Source organism: Ailuropoda melanoleuca, chromosome 11, assembly GCF_002007445.2.
Source record: "Ailuropoda melanoleuca isolate Jingjing chromosome 11, ASM200744v2, whole genome shotgun sequence".
NCBI lineage: Eukaryota > Metazoa > Chordata > Mammalia > Carnivora > Ursidae > Ailuropoda > Ailuropoda melanoleuca.
In genome coordinates, this window is record NC_048228.1 from 98,039,058 (window position 1) to 98,063,011 (window position 23,954).

The window sequence follows — 23,954 nt, forward strand, 5'->3', positions numbered from 1 at the left end:
GGGAATGAACTCACAATTTCACTCCTAACAAGAGGGCCTGCTGAATTAGAGGCAGTTTATCTCTTCAGGCTCTCCCAAGCTAATAGAACTAGGATAAGAATCTGGATCGCAGACAAAGGAGCACATAAAAGATGTCCCAGGCTGAGTTTGCCAGAAGCAAGTGCTGACATACAGAAGCATTTTTGAGGAGATACTGGTAAGGCAGTGGGGGAAGCAGGACAGGAAACGGCACGAAATCAAGCAAGGATGCTGTTTCAGGCAAAGTCCCAGCCTCAGTCTGATCTCATAGGGGGACCTCTGGAGTATAAATTATTTTTAACAGTTTGCCCAAACTTAAGGGGAGGATCTGGGCTCTCATATTCCCACCCAGCCAGCTGTGCTACCAGCCACAGACAGGATCTCAGTGCTTGTGGAGAAAGAGGCGCTAGGAACTCATGAGAAGACCTCCAAAGAGAGTCACAGATGTGGATCCTTAGAAGTAAAATCACACAAAATCTCAGGGAAGGACATACAGTAAAGTTAAAAGAATCCAAGTGGATCTGGGCAGAAAGCTAACAGTGCCTCCTACAAAAATCATAGGAAAGAATACAGAATTCAACTTCAAATCCAAATCTGAAAACCATAAAAATGTATCAGAAGCAAGTTCAGATATTGTGTACAAAATGGATGCAAGTGGTTCAGGGCTACAGAATTTAATTTTGTGAAAGTGATGGAGGCTTAAATTTTTGTAGTGTATCAGTTAGGGTTCTCTCTTTCTCTCTCAATATATATAGACATTTATTACAAATATACATGTTATGTAGGTAGTATGTATCACATATAAATATATGTACATATATCGCATATGTATCTATACATTACATATGTATCTCCGTGTGTGTGTGTGTATACACTAAAGGATTTAGTTTAAGAAACTGTATCACATCATTATTGGGGCTAGTAAACCAAAATTTATAGGGCAGGCTGATAGGCTAGAAACACAGGCAGAAGCTGATGTTACAGTCTTGAGGGAGCATTTCTTCTTCTACGGAAAACCTTAGTGTTTGCTCCTATGGCCTTCAACTGATTAGATCAAGCCCACCCACATTATCAAGGTTATCTCCTTTATTTAAGGTCAACTAATTATGAACAATAACCACATCTACAAAGTACCTTCATGGCAGGTGGCTAGATTAGTATTTCACTAAATTTTGGGGTGCTGTATCCTGACCATGTAGATACAAAAAACTGACCATCGCAGGGAATATTCTGCCTATTCTGCTCTTCCTAACAGTTAAAGGGATTTTGTGGATTTTAGCAATGCAGGCTGGAAATCTTAGAGAGTGTGTATTTTAGCCAATTTTTCTGGTTGCTGATTGTTTGTATTCTTGTACAGACCCAGGATCCACACCTAGTCACCTGCTAATCCTCCCTTGGGTTAAAAATCTCATCATGGGGCTTGGTTTCAAGGATGGCATTTAATAAATGAACACTTGATGGTATGTTTGTATTAAGGAATCAAAACCAAATTCATTATTGAGAAACTCGCTTATAGTTTTTTGGAATGAATAATCATCTGTTGGCTCAGGGAAGACTTTGTGTCTATCTGGGAATTTTCATGGTGTGAAAACATTGATTGAGGGAGTCTGTTACCAAAAAAGACTTGCAAATCATGGTTACTTGTAAGCAATTGTCATTCTTTTGCTTACTGACCGGCAGGCCGAGGCTATAGTAACACACGAGAGTCCTCCATTTCCAACAATAATGGTTATGTTTGACAATAGAAACTTAGCTCTGACTTAATTTAGGTTGATGGTTCTCAATTTTTCCCACCCAACATACCTTAAGGATACAATTTTCTGTCATTAGCAACAGAGGCTCTTTCCAGAGGTGATGAGGGAAACACGGCCACAGCATCTCAGTGCAGAGGGAGGAGGGGAGTTCCACAGCATGGCTCTGCTCTATCTCCCCAGTGTACTGAGGATTGAGAATTCCTCCTCCAGATAACAAAATTGTGCTTAGCAAGTTGTCCTACATATAATGGATATTCCATGCATGTGTCTTGTGTTAAAGAAACAATTATTCTGGCACTTGTTAAAATAATAAGGCAGACTTTATGAAGGATTATCGTGATGAGTGTAGGCACTAGTTCAGTGGGGCTTTGCAGTAGGGGAGATATTCGGTTCAACTTAAATACAATAAGGAAAAGTAGGGATTTCTAGCCAAAGAGCAGGGTGGGGTCCTGGGAGGGGGTTACCAAATGGATGGAAAATTACTAAAAGGAAATGTCAGGGATAAGGAGATTTTTGCTAAACCAGCTCAAGAGGATTCTTGCTGAGGGTAGGCCAGGGTGATCATACATCACCTGGGGGATAAGGAGGGGATGAGGAAATTTGGTCAGATATTGAGGGTGGAGATTTTCTCTTAACGGACTTAGCAAGATTCTTGCTTAAACTGGATTCTGCAGTAACAGTGCTAGAAGCCCCAGGTCAGGCCTACTTGAGGAGAGGACCCAGAGGACCTTAAGCTTGGTGAGAAAGAATCTTTGCCACTTGAGTGGAATTGAATGTGCTAGAATTTCTATTTAAGATTGAGTACGCAGGCTGGATAAGTTTTGATGTTCTTTCTCTTGACTCTACGATGAACCCTGTAAGATGAACTACAAATGGTGGTACCATTAATGAATTTGTTCTTAGAAATGTAGAGTGAAGCAGTGGCTTCTTTAAGGCTCTATATAATTCATCCATGGGCACAATAATATTGCATGATGAACGACCACAAATCCTCTGTGGCAAATAACAATAAGTGTGTATTGGTTTGTGAGTCTTCAGGGTTCAGCTGATCTGGGCAGGGGTCTGCTGATCTTGGTTGGGTGTGCTTACGTGTCTGCCAACAGTTACAGGTCATCTAGATGGCTCTGCTAATGTCGGCTGGGCCCGTTCCCAGTCTGGGGGTTGGTTGGCCGTTGCCTAATCCTTGACTGCCTCATCTGGGATGATGGAAGCATCTGCTTGGCGTGCTGTGCCTGCTGCTCGAGGGAGCTAAGCCAGGCATATTCTCACTGCAGTTGGTAAGTGCAAGAACAAACAAAAAGGGACAAAGCCTCCTAAGGCCAAGCTCAAAGATGTAGCCCGGTCACCTTTGCTTTCTGTTGGCCTTTGTAAATCACAAAGCCAACCGTACTCAGTGTGTGGAGAAATAGACCTCACCTCTTCAGGGAGACGAACTGCAAAGTCACATGGCAAAGGGAATGGGTACGTTGAGAAATGAGAAAGGGGGCCATTGTTACAGTTGGTCTATCATTATTATCTAATCAAACTCTAACCAGCCTATTTTCCAGTCCATCCACATCAGCCTGTTCTCATCCCTAGTAATAAGTCAGGAACAAAGTCGCAGGAACTATTCTCCTGTATTGCTAATTGAGAGTTCTGATAGTTCAAGGGGCTTTGCATTAGCCGGAGTTGGTCCAAAGTCAACTGACCCTTTGAGGCATTGGACACAAGACTGAAATACCCCAAATCTTCTCCTCTCCTGTGTTCATAGGTTGTCCTGCTTTAGTGTATTATTTTATTCCTTATGTCTTATTAACATCATGCTTTAATTAGTAGTCTTAAGGTTTTGCAAATGGCTGTCACTTCGTAAGTGCTCAATAAATGGTAACTATTATCATTATAGTGCAGATACTCAGAATAAGGTGCTATATTTTGGAACAGAACCAAAGTTCCTTGGTTACTAAAGTACAAAAGGGGCTTTATGATAAGCCCGCGTGGCCCATTAAGAGTGGTCTCCCAGGACAGCGTGTAAAATGCCAGGGTAGGCATTCCATCACAAGAGTTGCCCATTAGAATCGTCACCCAGCTTTTAGTCATGAGATCTACATTTATGCATTTGTGACTGTTCATTTTATTCAACTTCCACACCTCCACAAACTTAATTCAATGTCAATTTTCTATGGGACTCTCTTAAAAGTGGGAAAAGGGTGTATTAAACAAATAAGAACTCCTAATTTTTTCTAGCCATTAGGCATTAATTTGTCAGCACTCTCATACGTAATTAATGGTCTCCCACCGCTTGTGACAGTTGGTTTATTATAGCCAAAACCAACTTTACTAAGTTAAGATTTGGAGGATTGCCACAAGAGGCTAGTGACAGGCTAGTGCCTGTCACTAACTCCTCATTTAATATTTTAAAGGCTTTTCTGGTGTAGGAGCCATTTGCCTGGACTCACTTTCCTGTCAGCCTACAAAGGCGTGACTTCAGCTTTGTCACTCTACATATCCTCATCTCGTCTCCAACGCGCAGAGAACCGAGGTTTGAAAAGGTCAAATCAACACAGAAGAGAAGTTTATGTAGAAGCTCAAATAAAAACACGACAAAAGTGCATAGAGACAGCGTTTAGTACTGGCAGCTCATGAAACCAAACCATGTTGTTAACTTGTCCAAATCTCAACAAATCATTTTCCCAGAACATACTGGAGAATAAAGGATTAGAAATAACGTGAAGGGTACAGTTGGTGTCATCTCACTATGTGTTAATCTGGTCTCTTGGGGGCGAGGGCGGAGAATTCCCATGTACTGAGCCCCTACTATATATGGCATGCCAAATCGAGGATCTTGCTCCTGGCAAAAATTTGTTTGCTCTGAAAATTTGTGATTACCAGCCCTGTTATAAAAAGGAGCAACTGAGGCTCAAAGAAGGGACCTGATTGGCTCAAGGTCACACAGCTGCTTGAGCCTGCTCGAGGTAGAGCCCGACTTTGAATTCAAGTGCACCTCTTTCCAAGGCCAATGGGGCAGATCTTCTCCACTTTGAATGGATGGGTGATTTGGTCTACATAAGGAATTTAGAATTCAAGAGGTTCTTTGCATTGATATGGATAGCAAGTGGTACTTTAAGCACATACAATCATACGTGTTCATCCTTTATGGCTTAGCGACAGATGGGAGAGATCAGGGTAGAAAATCACCAATGGGTTCTCTCGAATGTCACCTGTCCTGCTACCTGAGAGAAAGCCCTTTCTGGATACTGGCAGAGACAGTGCTTCCGATTCCTTCCAAGTGCTGTTATTTGTCGACAACTACAGGAGGCACTCTTTAGGGGATCCCATTTTCAACTTCACAACAACCCTGTTGGCCATCATTGGCACCCTCAATATTACATATTTTGGAACTGAGACAGTTTCAGAGATGTGAAATAACTGGTTTGAGGACACACAGCTAGGAAGTGACTACTCTAGCATTGAACTCACTTCTCTCTGACCTCCAGCCTGTGTTGTTTGGATGGTACTCGCTTTTCTTTTTTTCTTTTTTTAAATCCAACTAAGATGAATATCTTGGTATTACCTATTTTTCTGAGAAAAGACACCTAGAACCAACACCAGAGAGTGAATCTTTTTTATCAGGGACACATTTCCTGATATTTGGGATTAGCTAGAAGGGTTTGTATCTCCTGGATGGGGCTGCAGAAGTATGGTTTGAAGCTGAGGTGGTAGCTTTATGAAGATGATTCTGGGAAGCTTCAGGTTATGAAGAATCAGGCTCTAGCTCTTATCTTCCTGGAGACAGAAGTACGGAATGGCTCTGCTTTGGGTTTCCAAACTTATGGGGCAAAGTAAGGCTACAGCTGGTGGATTCACATGTCTGGCACCCATCTCCCCCACCCTCCAAATGATCTCAGGTTATTGGTTTCTGGTAGGAAGTTCCATTCCTTTACCCATATGTGGCCTCCTTGACCCACGGGACGACCGCAGGTGTATGTCACACATTGCTTAGCAGACCCTGCAGCGAAGGCATGATGGAATCTCCTAACGTGGCATAAATGCTCTGAGAAGGTAATAGAGACCGTACGAACCCGAGTAGGTTTGTGATTTGGGATGATCCATTCAGCAGAAGGTCAGCCAGGAGTCAGGGGACTAGATCCTAGAATGGAGGGTCCTGACTGATAAGAAAGGATTAGACAGGTTGTATAGATCATAGTCACCTGGATAGAATCCTGGCCAGGGCTCTGGTCTCAATGGGACTTTGAATTTGAATCATCTTCCAGCTTTTGTGTAAATTAGGAAAAAGGCTGCTTTCCTGGGTGGGTGAATAGCATATTTGGGCAGTGCACAAACTGCATCACTGTTCATGGTCACCTGGCCTGGTTAGGTATAAGAAATGGAAAACCCTTTTAAACTATGAAGATAATAATAATAATAATAGGAATGGTAATAATGGTAATAAAGTTTTTATGAGGCTCAAAAGAGATTATAAGGTGATATGATAGGATATATGATATGATACTATGCTTAGTATATACTAAAGGCTAGATCAGAGTTTATTCACTAAATAAATCCAAAACTGGGTCAGTTTGGAAGTTTCCTTCTTCATAATGCTTATCAGACCACTCAAGATAGTTTTTCATCTTTAAGTCTGTAACTACTCAGAGTTCATTTTTGGAAATACATAGGTTTTCCACACAACTTAAAAGCTTGTCCACTGCAGTTAACTCTTCTCCATTATGTATTGGCCCATCATCTAATCACTTTTCCTTTTTTACTAGTCTTACAATTTTAGAAATCTGTGACCATTTAGAGTTCAGATGCCAGATACAGCACCCATCTAATAAGAGTCTCTCTTTAAGAGACGTGTGATGTTGCAGGAAAAGTGTTTGCCATTTCAAATGCCTAATACCTAAGTACTGTTGATCATCACAAGCTGTTAGCAGTGACCTTTCTTTTCGTTGTGCCATCAGCCTCCTGTGTGGTCCTGGCTCCACTTCAGGCCAGTAATCTGCATGCACTTTACCCTTTCGTCCTCTGCATCCAAGGGGGCCCACCAGACGTTCCCTATGCTATATCTTCCTTACTTCTCATCTAAACCACTGTGATAGTTAAACAAACTCAACAGATCTTTAACCACTGAACCATATTTCTCCATTCCTTTCTCAAACTGTTAAAAGGAGCTTTCTTAAATTAAAATCTCATCATAAAACTGTTGAATGTCTCCCCATCATCTTAGGGGGAACACAATTCTCTTTATTTAATCGGGAACTTGAAGGTCTCTCCCTGGTCTGACTCCAGTCTGACTTCACAACCTCATCACTGGCTGTTTCCCCCTGGAGAGTCTACACTAAGTCTGGTGAACTAAATGCACATTTTCTGTAGTGTTTCAGACCTGAATGTATTTGCTGATTCCAACCTCCCCCCACTGCAAAAGAAAGGAAAACAAAAATTTCTTCAGTGCATATCCATCCTTCTCTTGCCCAAATGATAATCTACTCATCTTTCAAGAAAAAGATGCAAGTGTTTCTCCTAGTTGACGATTGCTTATCTTCTCCCCTGCATTTCTCCCTGTTCATCATGATATTCATCCCCTGGGCTGCAATTACACATCTACATGTTTCTCTGTATGATACTAAGGGTTTGTGGGGAGTGGAAGGATGCAGGATATTTTCCATTTTTCCCTGAAGACCTGTTGTCTACACATATCCACCTGGATCTGTGTCCAGGACTGTGTATATGCTGGATCTGTGAGATCTCTTGAGTCAGCTGTCCAGGTGGTTCCAGCCAAAGGGAGACAATGGTGGGGAATCCGACAGAAGGAGCACAGTGAGATCGGGGTGTTTCTCCCCCACATCCCCTAATCAGGCTGTGCATTGGCTGTTTGTACATTCTACTAGAGGTCATAGCTCCTGTCCAGGAGTTATACCTACTGTTTCTGGGATCCAGTGATCACTGACCTCTCTTTCCTGGGGGAGGTAACAGCTCCCCATTGCTGCTACAGTACTGCACCATCCCATGGTACTGCTTATACTTTTGAAAATGGTCCCTTCATTAAAGTCTCCTTAGCTAATAAGTATACGTAGGCCATCTGTTTCCTGCCACACCCCTATCAGATACATGGACCATGCCTTTTTCATCTTGGTATCTGCAGAGCTTAGCACAAATCTTGGACATCTGGTAGCTGCACTCTACAGTGGCTGAAAGCTCAGGCCATCAACAGAACTGGTGCCCATCCCAGTTCTGCTACAACCCACTAATGGGCCAATTACTCTAAACCTGTTACCTCATTAAATGATGGGGATAGTAATAACTACGCGCAGTTTGTGAGGATTAAATGAGATGATGAATACAAAGTGCACGTCACAGGGTTGTGCGTAGTAACGATTTGGACCTTGCGCCAAAGAAATAGAGGTCTGGTCTTTGTCCTTGGCTCCTGTGAAGGTAACCTCTAAACACTTCGAATTTCCTGAGTGATCATGTATTATGCTAATTAGGTGATTCATGCTAATCCCCTCAAGCCACCTGATTTCAGCCCCACCTCCATGGTAAGGGGTGGGTAAAAACAGTTCAGTCATGTGAGTAATCAATCAGCGATGTCCAGGAAATGTAGCCCCAATAAATGCCCTGGACACTAAAGCTCGGGCGAGCTTCTGGGTTAACAATCAGAGTGTGTATTGTCACACATCAATGCTGGAGGAGACTGTATCCAGAGGATAAAGAAAACTCCACTCCAGAACCCTCCCAGACTTTTCCCTATTTGCCTCTTCTCTCACATGATCTTACAGTGTCTTTTTCCTGTAATAGACTGTAACTGTGAGTCTACCAACTTTCAGCCAGTTCTGAGTCCTTCCAGAAAATAATCAAACCTGAGAGTAGTTCTGGGAGGCCCTCAAACTTGGAGTTGGCATTAGAAATCTTAGTCAGACTTGGCAGTCTGGAGGACTGTGCTCACCCTAACATCATGGCTGACTTTTGTAGATTGGTATGTGGTAACTGCCCACTACATTTTCCTACTAAATGTTGATTTACGGAGTGGTTTATAGAATAATAATGGTTAGTAAGCACATATACCTCTTTTCACAGTCTGGGGAACCTTGGTTGTAACTGTGGGTCCCTTATTCTATAAATCCGCTTGAAGTCTTTACTAAATTTATCCACATGATTTCCTTTTGAGCAAGAATATCATATTTGATTTGGGACCAAGTGGTAGTATTTTGGTTATGAGCTTAGAAAGTGGAAAAGGAATAAAAATCAAAAAGTTAAAACCTACAAATTGCCAGATCAGAGAGATTTTCGATTCCAGAACATTTATTGTATTGTATTGTATTGTATTGTATTTTATTTCTTTTTAAGATTTTTTAATTTATTTTAGAGAGAGAGCATGAGTGGGAGGAGGGACAGACAGAGAGGGAGAGAATCCTAAGCAGAATCCCCACTGAGTGTGGAGCCCGTTGTGGGGCTCAGTCTCCCAACCCTAAGATCATGACATGAGCCAAAATCAAGAGTCGGAGCCTTAACTGACTGAGCCATCCAGGCGTCCCAGAATGTTTCTTTTAAACATTGTTTTAATAAAAATCAGCTGATTTCCACATACCAATGGAATGGTCCTTGAAATAGATTGAATCTTCAATGTCAAGATTTTCCAGGCTACTTGATCCATACTATGTGGGAGGTCATGCCTCAGTCACATTTCCTTTGCAGAAAATTCCCCCACTGGGACCAACTTCCCCCGTTTGCCAGGGACTGAAGGTGGTCCCAGGATATGGATGCAAAACTTTCAGTGCCCAAATTGGGAACTTGAAACAGACAGTTGACCAACTATAGTATGGAGTTGAAAGATACCCAGAGAGAAGAGCCCAAGAGGGTAAACCGTGTCATGATAATGGATGAGACCTACAGGGTGACCAGTGAACTCTGCTGGTGAGACATGATGGAACCAAAGCATCCTTGGATTCTGAAAAACCATTCATTTTTCACATCCTAGTTCTGTGTCCATGAGGCCTGCTGCCTTCTCATGATGCCTAGTTAAATAGTCACGATTCATGCTTTTTTTCTCTACATACAACCTTTCCATGAAGCTTTCCTTTCTCAGGTTGAACTGAGCAAACTCTGTCCTTCTAAACCAAAAGGCTAAATGGAACTTCTACACTGGATATTATGGAAAGTTGGAAAGAAAAAAAAAATTAAAGGAAGATGATGGAAAAGTGAACTGAAAGCTGGCACTGAGTGTGATGTTGTGTGTTTCAGGGATTTACTTTGGCTCACCTGCTGTCGAACGAAGAATAATGAGGTTAACGTTTACTTAGTGCCTACTGTGTTGGGAACTTTACAGTTTATTGTGTTAACTTAGTCTTCTTGACAACACTGTGAGGTAAGTTTCCTATCTCATATGAGAACTTCATATCTCATGAGGGAACTTCATAGAGCTTAGGCAAGTTGACATTGGCCCTCTGTGGATGGGGTTTCAACTTCAGTTTGTCTGATTGCAAAGGCATTAGTCCCTGCTGCATCTCACAGCATGGGGAGTGGGCAAGGGTCTGTGGCAATGGTTGGAAATCTTTTTGGAACTTTGGACACATTTAGAGGACAACAGATTCCATAGCACCTTTATCTACTGTCGGATTCATGATGAAAATACCAGAGAATGGGGGTGGGGTGGGGAGATGGGAGCTGCCCAGAAAACCAAAGGGCATAATGGGCACAGAGACTCAGGAAAAAGTAAGAACACCTAAGCCTGCTTGTCTATTAGCTGGCCATGTGCCCCATGGGCTGGTTACGGTCCCTTTCTAGGCCTCTGTTGCCTCCATTCACCCACACAGAACTTGGTTCAGTTAAGGAGTACACCTTGCTATCTCTCACTGTGGGTCTTTGCACTCACTGGGGTTTGAAGCTCTATGTCTCCTTGCCTCTCTATGACACTAATCTGTATCTAGCTTCAGCTAAAGCTGGATTCAAGTATACCTCAGAAGTCACTCCTCCAGGAAGACTTCCATGGCCCCCAACCCTGGGTAAAACTTCCCTCTTAGGAATTTCTCTAGCACTCTGCTGTACCCATCCAGTTTATTGCAATGTCCTATTAATCCATCTGTTTCCCCTACTAGATAGTGGACAGGGACCATATTCGTCCTGCATAACATCATAGCTCCAGTGTGCCTGGCACACGCAGGTACTCAACAAATACTTGTGGAATAAGTTAATTAATAAGTAAAAAACCATGGAGTGATAAATAGTAGCCAAGACCAAGAAGCTTAAAAGCCAATCAAACAAAGGAAGAGCAGTGGTCACCGTTTCCTGAGTGGCCAGTGGGCCCTAGACATACCCTTATGTTGTCTATCTTATTTCATTCTTATGATGGTTTTTGAGGTGGGCATTATCAGCCCCAGTTGAAAGGCTGAAGGTCACAGAAGCTGTATCACCTGCTCAAATCATTCAGCATCAGAGCAGGGATTCGAACTTGCTTCTCTGATTACAAACTCATGCTTGGAATCCAGAAATACAACAGGGAACCAGCAGAGAGAAGCAAGAGGTCCTGCCGCCCTCCCTGGAAGCAGAGCAGGCTGGAGCACATGCGGCCTGGTTTAAAGGTCCACACTGTGAGAGCTGCTTGGGACAGGACTGGCCATATGCGACGAGCTCCTTTGGCCTGCCATGGAAAGCAGATCCCTAAAGCTTGATTTTGTTTGTCAGCATTTTTTGTTTCTGCCCACGCAACATTTCTTCTAGAGTCTGGAGGGAAACCAGCACTGCTTTCCACAATCAAGTTTTCTCCCATTACCCAGGAATAGCCAACCTGATTGGGCTTGTTTCCTCTGCTGTTTTTCAGAGAGCTTTTGTGCTTCCCCCTCCGCGGGCCTCTTTCCCTTTGCTTCCCTCAGTAAGGTTGAATTCCCTGATGGTAATCATAATTATAAGCATATGTTGTTGCTCTCAGCTACCATTGGACTTGCAAACTTTGGTTTTAAAGGCAAAAAATAGCAAGTCATTTTTGGAATACATTTTCTGCTAAGGGGCAGTTTCTGTGGACAGAAAAGTGATCGTCAAACACATTCTTGGAGCAGATTTGCATACTAAGCAGGAGTTGAAACCAGGTAGCCATGTCAAGCAATTACCGCATCAGCAGAACAATGTTCTATAGCTTAATGTGATGGTCACAGGATCTGAATCGCAGAGACTTGTTGGCTTACTAAATGCTAATGGGGAATTGAAAACTCCGAAAAGCATCCCAACAATCTTTGCAAATCAGGCCAGGAATTATTTTAAAAGTTGGATATTTTTGTAAACAATGTTGATTTGTTTAACTCATGGTAGCCTCCTTTAAAAAAAAATTCCCCTCCACTGCAGCAGAGGCAAGCTGTTCAAATCCTGCTTCAGTTTCCCCCCAGCATCTGTGTGGGGACGGAGCAGACGGATGTGGGTGGAGGCATGGGATGGTATCTTGGTCAGTTCAGCGTGCATGCTAGATTTTGGTCAGCCTGGCATCCTCTCTAAGGTCTCCGCTGCATCACAGAGGAAAACTGGAGAACATATATCCCGAAATCCCCTTTCCCCAACTTGCCTGTGAGAGGCACCCACACAAAATCTGAAGGCTGCAGAGCAGAAGCCATGATCCCCCGGAGGCGGTTGTAGTACATGTGACTTCCTCACGAAGCCTTGAGGCCCACCGGCTTCAGTGCCGCAGGCTGAGGCCTTCAGCCCCGGTTTCCTTGACCTTCGGGGGTGGCTTCTCCATCTTCCCTTCCAGCTCTTTCAACAGTTGTGCACTCCCCTGATTCCCTTCCCTGGAATACGTAGAGTAACTTCTGGTTTATTCAGTAAACCTTGGTTAATACGATGTTTTTCAGAAAAGCATTAACACTCCAAGGAGCAGAATCCCTCTAGCAATTTCTTTTAGTTGTTTCTTACAGAATCATAGTTTGTTGCAGCTGGAACAGGTCTTTGACATCATGTGGGCTGATCGTTCCTCAAATTTTGTATCTCACTGGCAAAATTTTAAAAGTCTGTGGGACTGATCTGGAGCTTTCGGTTTTCATTTTGTGAAGAATATTTTTTTATGTTCGTCCAGTTAACAATCACAATTACTCTTGGAAGAAGGGGTATATATCACTTCTCTCCAATGAAGCAGACTCCAATATCAGTAAAAAGGACGGAATTACAGAGCGAATACATTTAGTTTTCTAACGATTTTGCTACAACTTTTTTTTTTTTCACTTAGTTACAGGCAGATCTAGGCCAAAGTTTTCATTTTATGGACAAGTCAAGTGTCTATTTATCGCACAGCTTATTCAAGGCGAGCTAAGACCAGGACTCAGATGTCTTTGTCTCTGGTCTAGAATTTCTCAACTCCAGCACTTTTGCTGTTGTGGGCTGCGTAATTCTTTGCTATGTATGGGCTGGAGGGGGTGGCGTGTGGGGGTGCTGTCCTGTGCACTGTAGGATGCTTAGAAGCTTCCTGGGTCTCAGTCCACTAGATGCCATAGCAACCCCCAGTGGTGACAACTTAAAGATATCTCCAAGCGTTGCCAAATGTCTCCCGCTTGAGTCCTGCTGCTCTGGTCTAAGAGACCTTCTATGCTAAGCTACTTGTGAATTTATTTTCACTTTTATCACCAATGACCAGATGGTAAAAAAAAAAAAAAAAAAAAAAAATTTTTAAAAAATAACAAGTATCTTTTAACTGAAGATAAACTAAGAGAAGACTTTGGGGGCCATATGGTGGAGGAAGATGCATGGAGAGTATGTGAACGTGTGTCTGGGACTATGGGGGGAGTGTCTGTACCACACCAACGAATAGATTAATTCACTTCATAGTCATAGCCCCTTTTTGTTGAATACGCTGAGCTAGGCACTTCTCAGATAGGGTCTCTCTCTTTTTTTTTTTTCCTATTCAGTAAGTCTGCAGGGTAGGTATTTTTGACCTCCATTTTTGCCAAGGTAGAAACTGAGGCCAGAAAGATCAGAGCTGCCTACATGGGAGGCTGCAAGGGAACCAGACAGCAGTAGGGGAGGCTCCCACGTCGCCCCAGCTTCTGGCCTACAGCCTTCCCTAGCCCTCCAGGTAGCTCAGACTAGGCCAGGTCTGCAGGCTGCTGATTAGGCATGAAATCTGCAGAAGGCTGTTGGGGCTGGGGGTCCCACCAGTCCCACCATTCTTAAATCCCCAGAGGCTCCTGGAGTTGCGAATGCTTTTATAGTCTTTTCTTCTGTGTTTCTCCTAAAGAAAACTTTCTCCCCTTGAGCAGTCTTCCTCTGGTGCCCTGGAAACCATAATTTTACACCTTTCCATTTTATTTACCCTACTCCTGCCACCTGGATGCCCGTCTTCTCATCCACCCCATTAAGTACATGAATCCTGCTCTTCAGGGTCTGGTTTACCAGCCACTCGTTCTATGAAATCCTTCTGGGCCAGAGCAGCCTTTTTCAAAGCTCCTTTAAGACCACAGTGATTCTATGGCTTTAAGTACATATTCCCCTTATTGTTACAGATCTTTTCATGGAAATACACATTTATTATACTTCCCTAGCCAGACATCCACTCCTAGAGATCAGAGCCTGGGGTCCTGGCTCCATCTTGATCGTGCTGTTTACTAGAGGTGTGATCTTGACTATGGCATCTAACTTGCCCAAGCACTAGTTCCCTCGTGTGAAGCAGGGGGATAATGATACTTCCCTTGTCTGTTGCTGAAAGGGTAGAGTAAGAGGGAAAGTCCTTTACAAATTACAAAACTCATCACAATTGTTTCTAGTATCAGGATTATTGCAATTTTCAAGATCCTCCCACTCCCGGTATATGCTATATTGTCAACAAATAAACTTGCAGATTTATTAACTGAAACAGTCTCATTGGTGAATGTGCTATGCAAAGGCAGGATTAGATCGGGACCTTTGAAGTCAGGTGATGCCCTCAGGCTCACTGCACTGGGGTGATCCTGGGCTGTCCTGGTAGGCAGGATTCCAAGTTGACACCCAGGGAGTCACGCCTTCCTATAAGCACCTCTCTTTGAGTACAGTAAAATCTTCTAGCCAGCGGAATATGGCAAAGGTGATAAGATTTCACTCCCACACACTGCATTATGTAAGACTCCATTTTAGCAACAGGAACGAGGGATTCTCCTCCTGGCTTTGAAGACGCAGACTGTCAAGGTATGAGATGGCCTGTGGGAGGGCCATGAGGCGGGAGCTGCCGGGGCCTCACTGCGTCACTCCCTGTTGGCAAGCCAGCTTCCTGGGCTCATTTGGAAAGACCCAGTCTCAGCATTTATCTGCTCGTTGGGAACAGGAAGTACCCCATCCCCACTCACCACCCAAGAGAGCTACAGGAAGAGTCAAATTTTGGAAACTTGCTTTTTGTTACAGTGCTTCCCCAGCCTACTTTCCCCACCCACATCTGAGAGAGGGGCCCCTATAATTCTGTCCTCTTGCCTTTTCTCTTTGCCAGTCACTTCCTGTCTCCAGAGCATTATGGGTCTTACTCCCATAGCTGGGAGAACATGGCTCCATGGAAGCATTTAACAGATAAAGAAACTGAGGCTCAGAGCAGTGAAGAGACTTGCCTATGGTCAGAAATAGTGAATAGGCAGCCAAGTGGGATCTCAGACTTCCAGTTCAGCCTTAGACAGAGACCCCACATGATGGCCAATCCACACAGTGTGCTGGGGACTGGTTGATGACATCCAGCTATGTCCACTTGGTATGTTTGGTGTCTGCACGTATAGAATCATACTATAAACAGTGTTGTCCCCTAGTCCAAGTTAGGGTTGGTGATAGGGTTGATTCAGTGTTGAGAGGGAGCTGGGAGAAATATAAAATGATACTCAAAGACATTGTTGTTGGTTCCAGTACTTAAAAGCAGATGGTGAGAAATAGCTCGAAATCTGTTTAAAATGTGCGTTCAGTCAAAGGGCTTCCTAAAGTCCCAGTGCACAGCTGCGGAGAGAAGGCCGAGGGAAGCAAGAAGGGGCGAGACAGTCCCGGGAGGATCATAAAGTCCCATTTTTCTGGGACTGTGGCGGGAGGTGGAGGGTGTCAGCAATAGTCCTTGTCATTTGGTTTGCTTGGTGCTGGTAGACAGCAGCTGTGAACAGGCTGACAGGAAACAAATTTAGGAAGAGCAGAATGCTTGCCATAAACAAACAAACAAATAGAACGATTACTTCTGAGAACACTGGGAATGCCTAGGAAACATGGGAAGGCCTCTCCTGAAGGATGCTGCTGACAGCAGCGCGCGGCCTCCAGTCGCCACGGCATTTTTAACGTCACCAGTCAGACGCGTGAACAAATTGCAGCGCTTTCAGCATGTGGTTCATATCCTCCCCTCACAGCCCGAAGAGAAGGCAGGCCCATCAAGCCAAGGGCGGAGACGTGGAGTGGAATGAAGACATTTGAAAGCAGCAGATGAGTGCAGAAGAAGATCTTAAGAAAGCAGGACTTTTTTTTTTTTCCCTTTTTTTCAGAAAGTGATGGAACGTCATAGCTGAAAGGGTGTCTAGGCGTCAGGGAGTTCAGGGTCTGTTAACGGGTGGAATCTTAAGTGGTGTCCCTGGTCACTTCTGAAAGTACAGTGTCAAAGGTGGGCTTGGTACAGTGGGAAACAGGGCTCTGATGGGTTAGCAATGTCTGTCTGGGGACAGGAGTAGGAAATGATAGCATGTAACACATATGCTAGTTTGAATCATTCAATCAACACATTTAACAAACGAGTGGACAGAGATTTAAGGAGAGAAGTGACATATCCAAGAGACAGTGGCAGAACAAGTCTTGTATTTCGTGAGTTAACTACTCTTTCCCAGAGCGTATTCATTTATTCACTTAACAAATATTTATTGAGTATCTCCTTTGTGACAGGTGTCCTTGCATTTCCCTTGAATGTGAATGTGGCCTTAGTTCCTCATCTTTTGCAAACCTTCTTTGGTTAAATCCTGAGACGAATTTGTTTTAACTTCCTGGCGGTGGCATTGGATGCTTGCCATGTAGCAGGACCTGTCTTCAACACTTTATGAATCAGAATAGTGTGACATACTGGTCAACACCATGAACTCTGGAGCCAACCTTCCCGTGTGCCTAATCTTAGCTTTGACTCACTCGGCTACAAATTATTTAAGCCCAGTGCACCTTCATTTTCTCATCTCTTAAATGAGAATAATAACAATGGTGTTTACCTCATAATGTTGTTGCAAGGATTAAAAGAGTCAAACCATACAAAGCCCTGACAACAGTGTCTGGCATATAGCAAGGGCTTCATAAATATCTATTATTATACTTTTAAAATTTAATCCTCACAGCAACTCTATAAAGTGAATATGATTAGTGTCCCTATTTTAGAGAACAAATTGTCTGGGTGTGGATCATGTCTCTGCTGCCAATTGGCTTGGGCTTCAGTTTCTCAACCATAAAAAGGGATCGTAATGAAACATACAGTGTTGTTTAAGTAATCAAGTAAAATAGTGTACCAAAGTGCTTGGAACAAAGTAATTGTTAATGAGCATTACCCATCACCATCACTACTGCCATCATCACTGTCACTGTCACCGTCACCATCATCACCATCACCATTCTCATCATCACCATCATCTTTAGCATCATTATCATGTTTAAGGGCTAAAAATGATATGGAGTAGCTTAAAATCTCAAAATTTAAAGATCTTTTCATGAATTTGTACAGCTAATGGATACTCCTCTCCTGCACCCATACATCCAACTACTTATTCAGCTTCAGTTGCTATGTCTCAATATCACCTCATTTTCAATATTTTCATAACCAAACTCCTGATTTCTCTCTTCTCCTCTTCCTGCCTGAAATCTGATCCTCCCCTAAGGACCCTTATCTCGGGCAATGATGCTGCCTCGGGGATTGCCCCACCATCACTCTTATGAAACAGGCACTCTGACATCTCTCACCCTGGAGATCTGGTCCACCCCTAAATCTCGTCAGGTTCATTCCCTCTTTCTTGAGTCCCCTCACTCCCCTTCATTCCATTGCCTCTTCTCTAATTCAAGTTACCACCACCTCTCACAGGACAACTTAGCAACAGGCTGAAGAGCCTCTGCGTATCTACTCTTATCCTTCAACACTCTCTCCACGTTGCAGCCCAAGAGGTTTATGTAAAATGCAATCTGAATTATTTCATGCTTTTCTTTTCCATTCACCCCACCCTAAACACATACTTAAAGCCTCAATACTTATTCCAGTCGTTGTGAGAAAGGCCACATTCCTTAACGTGGCCTGTAGTCACAGGCTCCCTCATTCCTCTCCAGTCTTATCCTGAGGCTCACTGACCTTTCTTTCTTCAAATGGCATGCTCTTTCTCATTGCTGGGACTTTGCATATGCTGCTTTCTGCCAAGAACAGCCCTGACCCTGCCAACCTTACTCAATTATCTCGTATTCATCCTCAGCTCTCAGTAAAGAGGATATGAGTCTTTCTCAACTATAACACTTAGTATAAGAAATGGCACATTATTTACTTTAAAAAATAAGACTTTGAGTCCCAGCTTATTGGGAAGACAAGAAATTCCATGTTTATTCTTTTTAAAAAATTTTGGTGAACTAGGGTTAGGTAGTGTCCAGGGTCTCTAGTCTTCAAGACATCAAGGTCACTGCTGCAGTGTTTATTGTCCAAGCTCCAAAGGTTCAATCCTCTATGCTATGCTTTGCATAGACAGTAGTGCCAAGGCTAGGAGCTTCCATGCATGATGCCAGCCCCCATCACATTGTCTAGCTGATTATCCATGCAGATGAGGTCCTGGCACCTCCCTATGGTACTGCAAAAGGGGTGTTACTAACTTTCATTGGCAGGAACCACTCAAATATTAACCTTTTCCTAATATCAGGCCATCTCTTCCTCTGTGAGAATGAGTTATTTATGTTTCTTTTTTTTTTTTTTAGAGATTTTATTTATTTATTTGACAGAGAGACAGCCAGCAAGAGAGGGAACACAGCAGGGGGAGTGGGAGAGGAAGAAGCAGGCTCCCAGCAGAGGAGCCCGATGTGGGACTCGATCCCGGAACACCGGGATCACGCCCTGAGCCAAAGGCAGACGCTTAACGACTGCACTACCCAGGTGCCCTGAGTTATTTATGTTTCTATCTCTCATCTCTTCTCTTGGGTCCCAGCTCCTCGGGGGTGACTCTTACACGGGGCTTTAGAAACACAGTGAAGACGGGGGTAGTGGTAGGGGAAGGAGATGATGACACCAATTATTATTTTTTTCTAAATTTTTTTTTTAGTAATTTACCTAGTTACATTACTTGAAAAGAAAGGAAGGGGCGCCTGGGTGGCACAGCGGTTAAGCGTCTGCCTTCGGCTCAGGGCGTGATCCCAGGATTGTGGGATCGAGCCCCACATCAGGCTCCTCTGATATGAGCCTGCTTCTTCCTCTCCCACTCCCCCTGCTTGTGTTCACTCTCTCGCTGGCTGTCTCTATCTCTGTCGAATAAATAAATAAAACTTTAAAAAAAAAAAAAAAAGAAAGGAAAAAAAAAGAATTCTTAACCATTTTTGTATCAATGATCCCTTTGTCAGTCTGATGAAATCTATGTATCCTCTTCTCAGAAATAGGTTTTCAAATCCCAAAATACACAAGAGTACAATTTTATTGAAATAAGTGATCAAAATATATTTTTTAAATTTTTTGTCACAATATATATACTTCTTTATTTATTCATTAAATATCAGGCAGGAATCACAGCTATAACAATTTCAAAGTAGTGGTAAGTGTACACTATTTCAAGATCTCTTTAAGCACTGTGACACTACCATATTTGTTGGCCACATTTATAAATTGAAGGAAATGATAAGTCTCAGTTAAAGGATAGTGAAAATAAAGCTGCAATATTTTCCTATTTTCCTATTCAAGTTCAAGCCCCCTCCCCACCCCCACTAAGTTGTTAAGCCTGGATGGAGAGCCCTCCTCTTGACAGTCTTCTTCATCTTCCTGCCCACTTGTCCTTGAGCTCCCCCTGCTTGCCTGCATACTCCTTTTCACAGTTTGCAATTATGCATTGGTTTGTATGATTATCTGATCATACAATAGACTGTAAACTCACTGAGGGCAGAGAACATTTTTATTTACAGTTATACTTCTGTATCTAGCACAGTCCGTGGTACTTAACAAATGGGTGCTCAACAAATCCTTGATGAACAAATGAAAAATGAATGAATGTTGAACCAATTCACCATTATATGACTTGAACAATGGATTGTGGTCATTTTACTGGTCTACATTCTGTGGTCCTTCCTAGATGCCTGGCGGCACCCTCAGGAAAAAAGCTGGGTGTTTGGGCTGGTAAAGGTGGGGGATTTCAGGGTTACTATGAAACTGGAGCCAGAGGAAGAGGAATGAAATGGTGCTGGAGGCTGTGGAAATGCAGAACATTCAGGCATAGAAGCTCATCCAAGTGGGTTGTTGGAACAAAGGATCTTGGAATGAGCCTTGGAGCTTTGTTTCTTAGGATGCTTTTGGCTACAAATAACAAAAAATGGTTAAAAGTGGTGTGCTTTGGTGGCCCAGTTGGTTAAGTGTCTGATTCTTGATTTTGGCTCAGGTCATGATCTCATGGGTCATGAGATTGAGCCCTGCATCAGGCTTTATGCTGCGGGCAGAGTCTGCTTGAGATTCTCTCTTTTCCTCTCCCTCTGCCCGTCCCCCCAACCCATACTCCCCACTTATGTGCACGCACTCTCTCCCTCTAAAAAAAAGAAGTCTTGGGCAACTGGGTGGCTCAGTCAGTTAACCATTTGCCTTCAGCTAAGGTAATGATCATGGAGTCCTGGATCCAATGCCACATCGAGCTCCCTGCTCAGCGGGGAGTCTGTTTCTCCCTCTGCCCCTCAGCCCACTCACATTCTCTCTCTTTCTCTCTCAAAGAAATAAATAAATAAAACCTTAAAAAAAAAAAAAAGAGCAAGGGCAGTTGCCTACTGTGCCCAGAGCTAGAGTGCTCTAAGAATGGTTTGGGAGCTCAACCATGTTGCCAGAGTCTGCTCTTTTCATCTTTGTAGTTGGCCAACCCCAGTAGGTCGGCAATGCCTCTTTTTATGGAGACATGCAAAATGGCTGCAGCACCTTCCACACCAAAACCTCCCCCAAAAAGGAGGGGGAGAAAGTCCTCTTTATGTTGTACTGGGGAACTGGGTCATATAGCTGCTTTGAAACCAGTCTTTAGCAAATGGGAGAGAGAGTATACTGGTTATTTTAGATCAATCATAAGTCATCCCCTGGACATATTGCCAGCTAATTTCTGGAGTGATGGGAGTTCTCCTAGCAGGGTAATGGCTGCAAGTAGAGAGGAAATAACTGTGTGGATTGAGATATGGAGCCACAGTGGCAGGGAGAAGGGGTGATGGGTACGAGGAGACAGAACTAGACGAATACCCTTTGCCAATGAAGTGACTCACCTTTAACTGCTTCTAACAGGGCATTTGCACTGAGGGGACAAATGCCTTGCTGAGAGCAATATAAGGCAAATAATTGTGCAAAATCCCAGAGTTGTTATAACCATTGCTTTTATTATCTATCTATCTATCTATCTATCTATCTATCTATCTATCTATGAAGAGGGAGGGGGTAGGGGCAAAGGGAGAGGGCAAGAGAGAATCTCAGGTTGACTTACCACTCAGTATGGAGCCCAACGTGAGGCTCAATTGCATGACCCTGAGCTCATGACCTGAGCCAAAATCAAGAGTCAGACGCTTAACTGATTGAGCCGCCCAGGTGCCCCATAACCATTGCTTTCAAAATCTAAAGAGTTATAGGGATGCCTAATTTTTAAATAAAGATGTCCCCCCCCCGAAGTATTTATGTACACAATACCTGTGTTTGTATATGAATCTTCTAGAAATATATACAAAGTTTAACAATGGTCACCTCTGGGAAGAAGAAGTGGGAGACAAGAGGTAAGATAGAGGCTCACTGTTCGTGCATGCCCTCTTGTACCATTCGAATTTTTAGCACATGCATGCAATATTTTTCAATTAAAAAACTGGTTCTGTTTTTAAAAATAGATTCAAGTGATTGTTTTCCATTTTAAAATTTCCACTAGCAAGACACACCCAACATGGAAAATCTAGATTATATTTTTAAAGCAACTTTAATTTAATTAGTGCCAAATAATTGTTCATTTGTTATTTCATTTAATCTTTACAACAGTCCTACTTACAACCCTGTAAGTGTTATTTCTGTTTTACAAATCATAAAATTGAAGGCCAGTAAGATTAATGATGTTGTCCCAAATCACAAGTGGCAGACCTGGGATTAAAATCCAGATCTGTTTAACTCTAAAGCCCATGGTTTTCCAACAATAATAAGGTGACTCTCAGTATGTCGTTGTGGAAAGAAAAGAAGGGGAGAGATGCAGTCGATTCTCATCCTTGGCTGCAGTTACGTTCTATAAAGTTACCGTGAACACTGAATTAGTGAATACCGAATCATTGCTTCTAAGGGAAATATAGGCGTAGTTTCCTGTGAGCCTCCCGTTGCAACTGTTTTGTCAACTGATCAATACATAGCTTTGTTTTATGTGCATTTTTGTTTAAAGCCACCTTATCTAATGTATACTGTTGATCCTTTAACACCAAACTCAGTCAACAATAAATGAATGAAGCTTATCTAACACACATATTTTCTACATAAGGCACATCACAGCCTTCTTGAACTTAGGAAAACTAGATTGCATTTCAACACTATGCTTTGGGGCCATTTAAAACAACAAATCATTGACAAAAAGCACAAAGATCAGAAAAACATAGCACTAAATAGAACTCGAAAAGGGTATTTATTTACAGAATGAGAGCTGGAAAAGGAAGGCAGAGGATTACCTTGTTGGACCTCAGTTGGGAAGGTGCATGCGAGTGACTCAAAATTTTTGCCACTCTTCATATATCTGCAGATGACCGTGAAAGTCATCTGAGTATTGATTTTGAAATTACAAATAAATTCTAGTGAGAAAGAAAATTTGCAAATACAGAACCCACAAATAATGATTACCAGCTGTATATTATTCACATTTAAGTCAAGTTATCTTACAGTATTTCTGAAGTAAAACCGATGACTGAAACTCTCTTCTAATCACACAAAATAGTGTCCCCATTCATTGGAATTCACTGGAATATGGCTTCCATCCATTCCAGTGCTCTCTAGCTTTTTTACCTGGTTAATTATTTTTTTATATATGGCCCTTAGGGCCACCTGATCCATTATTTGTTTAACGAGCTGTCTCTTCCACGATAATATAAGCCCCATGAAGACAGGTGCTTCATTTTGTTCCGTCTTGTATTCCCATTGCCTCTAAGAGTATTCCATAGTAAGCTTTTGGTAAATATTTTTGTTGAATGAGTAAATAAACCAATGACTATTCCGTGCTTGGCATTTGAGTGCGATGGAGCACCACTGCCTTATTGGTAGCACTCAAACACGTATGATGTCTCGAAGGCAGTTTGATGGTGCTGCCAGGATTCTTGGCTTATAACTGTGTGTATAAAACATTCCCACCCACCACCGTAAGGGAAATCCAGCACAGGCTGTGTTTCTGAAACTCTGGTGAAAATGCGTAAAGGTTAAGCTCAGTGCTAAAACCACTGACATTTGAACAGCCTCAATGAGAAAGCAAAGTGGTTGTGAGAAACATTCATTTGAAGTTTTATGCTGGAAGTGTGAGCGCCCACAGTAATGACTCTTAAAGAACCATATAGACTTGCTGGAAATTTGTATGGGGGGCGGTGTTGGAAATGCTGTTCATTAAACTAACAACACGCATATGCTGGGTCTTTCTAACTGAAGGTCGGTGGAGCATGGCAATGGAGGGTCAGGTTTAATTATCAATGCACCATAAACAATGTTCTTTTCTGGGTAAACTCTCTTTGCGCTGGAATACAGTTATAGCTGCTTGTCTTAACTGTGCTTCAGGAACAAACTCAAGCCATACCATCCTGCAAGAAGCCTTCTCAGACTCCCAGGGTGGGAACCCCCCCGCCCCGTGTCTGGCTGGTGCTGAAGTGTGCCTTCCACAGCACAACCAAGCTCATCCCATCTGTTTGTGGAGGGGCAGCCTCCTCCACTACCTGTTACCTTGCCTGCTACCTTCCAGCATCACCTCCTCCCTCGTATCCCGGAGTTCAGTCTTGCCCCTTTCTGATCCATCTCCTAAGACCAGAGTGAGCTTGGCTGAAAACCATGCCATTTTCCTGCTTAAAACCCAACAAGGGCTCCCTGTCGTCCTT